This window comes from Trichoplax adhaerens, genomic scaffold, assembly GCF_000150275.1.
Source record: "Trichoplax adhaerens TRIADscaffold_4 genomic scaffold, whole genome shotgun sequence".
Taxonomy (NCBI): domain Eukaryota; kingdom Metazoa; phylum Placozoa; class Uniplacotomia; order Trichoplacea; family Trichoplacidae; genus Trichoplax; species Trichoplax adhaerens.
In genome coordinates, this window is record NW_002060946.1 from 3,381,436 (window position 1) to 3,387,018 (window position 5,583).

Genomic DNA, 5,583 nt, shown 5'->3' on the forward strand with positions numbered 1-5,583 from the left:
CAAGATAGATTGAAAGCATTTAAAGAATATAAAATGTAGCTACTTCTTTTTACTCACAAACAATATTGAAATAATAACAGTTTAACTTCAACTTTAATTCAATCCAGACAATGCTTGTACAATACAAAAATTAGCCCTGATATAGCTTCAACGTAGATTTTCTGCTATAATCGCCATTCTAAAACATTTCAGTACTGAGAGAAAACCTAATATGGCAATACATAGATAAAACGAAGTACAAGACTGATATTGGTTTGAAATCACAGCTCTAGTACGCTAGAATATTTTGACAGTACTTGATATCAATTATCCGTAAAATTTATATTTTATCATACGCAGTAGTAAGTGAATTAATGATGTTATTACGTATGCGCAAAAGACGGTGACTACTTCCAACTTGACCTACTCGGAAAACAACTTTAAAAACCTAGTTAAGCATCTAAATACTGATCAACTCGCGGTTGTATATTGCATACATATATCTTAAACATATTACAGGTGAATAATTATATTGGTTATAAAGTTATATCGAACTAGCTCTGATTTATTGGTTATAGAACTTAATCATTATGTTCCTATTACAGTCGGCTGGCTAATAAGATACGAGACGAATCAATACGATCAAACAAAGTTAAGGAAGAAACCTCAACATAAATATCATTGCCACAACATCATCAACTATGCATTCCATAAAATTTTTGCAGTTAAAATCTATTAACAATGGCCATGAATATCTAGTAACATTCAAAACATTACGTACGCTATCATATCATATTAATTATCAATATCTTGGCATCATTCCATCATGTTAGATTTAATCATATTTTTAACCACTCCAGACAATGAAGTACATTGTTTATCCAGAGGTTAAAGGTGATTCTGTTAGTTTAAGGGAAGAAAAAATTTCTCTATTGATGTCGTTATTATTTCTTATATAGAAACGCCTGCTATGCAGTAATGGAAAAGAAATACCGTAAATAATTAAATAAGAATTTACGAATATAACAATACATGTAAGTAAAATAGAGCCGAGTACTGTATTGTCATTAATGATCTCATAAGCAATTTAGCAGCGAGTTTACCATATAATAGCTTTACTATAACGAAGAAGATTTCGAGTAAATTAAAAAGCCTTTTAACAGACTTGATAAATAGTGCCCTAGAAATAATGTAAGAAAACGAAATAATTTTAAATGATTTAATGAAGAAAATCACCACTTTCAGCAATTACTTTATTACTAGCTTCCGTTAAAAAATTATTTTGAATGACTATAGTACTATTTCAAGAACTCTTTTGCTAACGCAGTCTTAGACAATAAGATATGATAAAATAGCTAATTTTAATTTGACGCCTTTAAACAGGAAGGAAATAACCGTAATATTCAACTTTTTTAATTACCCATGAGCGAAGATTGGCAGTCATCATCGTCAGAAATATTTAGCCATATCCTATCCGGACTGGTAATAACAGTGACTCGATAGCGACTGAGACATGTTTATAACTGGTCACCTTTTGTCACTTTTTTGACGTACTTAATTGAATGTCTTTCAATTAACGACAACTGGTGTCTAACAAAATAACGCGATCAACAATAGCCCTGATATAAATTAAAGTGAAAATCAATAATAAAAACAAATTCACAATAGGATAATAAATCCAAATTCGTAAATAACGCTGCCTCTTAAGAGGAAAGAAATATAAAGTTCTCATTTTGGGGACAGCGATCTATTATTACTCATAAAGACGTTAATTAACAATCATTGTAGTTGTAACTCATGCGTGGAAAGTGGGCACTCTAAGCATAAACAGTAAAAGTAATATGATTAGCCTATGCATTTGATAATAATTTGATATACCATAAATTGATTCATATTTCTAAAACGAAATTAAACACAGGATTTCATTTTGACGTGGGCATTGTCAATCATATGAAATACAAACAATAGATACTGGTAATTTATATGTTTGGAAAGCGAAGGAAACTGTTAATGCAAGAAAATTTCTTACGGTACCTACTGTAATGCAATCAAAATTTTAATTACGTATTTATTTATTCAATAAAATATAAATTACCCCCTTATGCTCGATATATTATCAGCAGGCATGAACAACAAGCCGATGCAAAAATACTGACTTACCCTACTGTACTTCAAAGCAAGCACCATACGATACTATACTAATTTCTCCAGTGTCAATGTCAGGTAGCACTGAATTCAATACTAGTTCATTTTGAACAGGTCCAGACAGACACGTCCTTTCATTTTTGAAACTCTTCCATTTATGCTCTACTGATCTGAGTTTTAAGTGGCATTTTCTTCTAAAATTATATTCACATTCTGATAAGCTTAACAAATCGCCGCCAATAAAAGGAAATGCCGGCACTAAGTTACTTCAATTTAGGTGCAACTAATTTATGAGTGAGTTTTAAGCGGCATTTTCTTCTATAATTATTTTTACATTCTGATAAGCTTAACAAATCGCCGCCAATAAAAGGAAATGCTGGCACCAAGTTACTTCAATTTAGGTGCAACTAATTTATGAGTGAATTTTAAGTGGCATTTTCTTCTATAATTATTTTTTACATTCTGATAAGCTTAATACGTCCTTTCATTTTTGAAAATCTTCCATTTATGCTCTACAGATCTGAGTTTTAAGTGGCATTTTCTTCTAAAATTATTTTTACATTCTGATAAGCTTAACAAATTGCCGCCAATAAAAGGAAATGCTGGCACCAAGTTACTTCAATTTAGGTGCAACTAATTTATGAGTGAATTTTAAGTGGCATTTTCTTCTATAATTATTTTTTACATTCTGATAAGCTTAATTCGTCCTTTCATTTTTGAAAATCTTCCATTTATGCTCTACAGATCTGAGTTTTAAGTGGCATTTTCTTCTAAAATTATTTTTACATTCTGATAAGCTTAACAAACTGCCGCCAATAAAAGGAAATGCCGGCACTGAGTTACTTCAATTTAGGTGCCACTAATTTATATCTAGTCCTTCATTAAGAGCGACAGATGACCTGCTTCATTGCCAGTCAGTCAGTTACAGTTAGTTGACTCTCAATCCGTCAATAGTGACGCATTGAAGAGCATAGCGTTGGAAATTAAGTGACCCTATTAGGTGACCCTATCTTAGCAGTAGCGACCTCTGATTGGTGGGAAGTGAATACTAATCGATCGTTTGACTTTAGGCAAGCGAGTTTATTACGTCATTTCATGAAATGTAGAGCACGTCACTCTTGCGCTTCATCTTTATCCAGTAAGGTCACATTTTAGCCAATGATGCTGTCACTAAAATGGAGATATATATTATTCTTACGACAAAAATACATTTCTAGATATTTCCGTGGTCTTCTTGGATCTTGAACTACTTATCAAGATCAGTTCTCCGTAACCAATGTAAGCTTTTTCTTTTAAGCTTGACGTAGCAATAATCTAAACCATCTCCTTACGTATAAACGATCTATTATCAAACTCTTTTTACAGTAAAAAATAACTCGCTTTTATATATTCTATCTATATTCGCGAGCAGCTACAAGATATATATGTTGAACATATTAGTCTATAGAGCTTAATACTAATCAAAAATATTAGCTGGCGTTCATTTTTAGATCTAAATTTGTATAGTTTCGTGCTCTCCTTTTGAAATACCTTTCAGCATGCATATAGCAGTCGATTAAATGACCATCAAAACACTAATCTGACCTTTGAGCTCCTTTTAAATCAGGTATCCAACTAATTTCCCTACCCTTATCCAATAATGAATTAGTTTGCAATTTTACAAGTAATATTAATCTACATATGTATACGCGTATACAGCATTATTATGAGTCATGGTACGAGTACTGTGACAAGCATACAGGCTGATCTAGAACCTTGATGACAGGCTATCTACTCAGTATAACAATTAATAGAATGTAGTTATACTGCTTGGCGAATCAACAACGTGACAGATATCGATTTAAAATCGAAGCTGCCCTTCTATTTACGCAATGGCTGTTTGCCTTGTAAAAAATTAAATTAAATTAGCCAAACTTGACGATTAAGGTTTCTTAGAATTTTTGATATATTTCAAATATTGACTCTATACCAATAAAACTTCTTCGCTTTTGTATTTCATTGGTTGACAATCCAAATGTAATTAAATTACCTTTTTGGCGTTTAAAAGCTACATAATTGGCGAATCTTAGGCGATTAATTAATTTGTTCTCATATCATTCTGTAAGTTAGTACCATAAAAATGAAAATGAAATAAAATCGAATTATCGACAACATTTTTTCTTGGCGAATTTACAATTAAAAGCATCAACTAGTCTGTTCTCACCAAATTCTTGATTAATTTCTTGTCCTATTAATAGGTATAATCAGCTTATTCATAAAATCGATTACAATATGACATTTTGCCCAAAGAAAATCTTCAATTAGACGAATACTATATTCATCGCTGAAAGTTGCAAAGTGTGTAAGTAGCGAATTGGCGTATAGATGAACGACGGTAGGTATTTACTTTGAAAAAATTATCTAGCTAAAATCGCATCCATTGTAGGTCTAAGGAAATGATTCGAAAGAAAATCTTTTAATTTTCTCTTCAATAGCCCAAATTTGCGTACGATGAATAATCACAGTCATAATTATCGACTTAAATGATCTTTACAACTAGGTAGCCTATTACCATCACTCAATTCTCAATTTCCAACCAGGACGCCCACATCTGAAAGGTATACGCTTTAATTATTTAGGCAGGCCATATTCCTATTTTAATTAGTGTAGATCACAAGACGATTGTTAGTATTTATACTCTCAAGTTACAATAAGCCATATCTAAATGGATTGGCTAGACCGATTATTCAAAATATGGATCAAAACAGCAATTGAATTGGGCACGTATTTTTAATTTCAAAGTGCGATGCTATCAATACTAAGCTATTTGCAAGATTGATTGATTTTATTACTCTAGCTGTTCCTAGGAAACAGGTATATCATATGTCAATAGGGAATCCATTGGCCAGCTATTTTTGTACCGAATTCAAATCAGGAATTAATTTATGTCTTTACAGAAATACTTCAATAATTTTTTCCCATAAGGTTGACTGCTCTCATAGCTGATAATAATCAGCTATTCAGAACCCAAATCGCTAGAGAATATGCAAATATCCATTTTATAACGAAAGTATATTGGATCTGGGTAAGTTACCATAATAACGACCAAACCTCTTCGCTACTTTTTTGTAATTAGTGCCATTATTGACTTCTATTTCGTCACTTGCCAAACTAAAATAATACATATAATCTTCGATTTCTTTGCATTTATAATACAATATCCATCTAAAATAATGTTAATCAGACTTTACGGTCCATTTTTGAAATATTTAAGGAGCATTCCCATTAGTGAAAATAGCATATTATTTTTACTCTTTACGATTTTTTCAAGAGTACTATTTTAGCGCAAATCAGATTGCAGCCTTTCAATTGCTAATGTCACACTATATCACTGTATTCTATAGCACATAACTACTATAATTAGCTGAAATCATCACGTATAACCATCTCTGCCCCTTCTCAAGCAAAGATACAATGCAC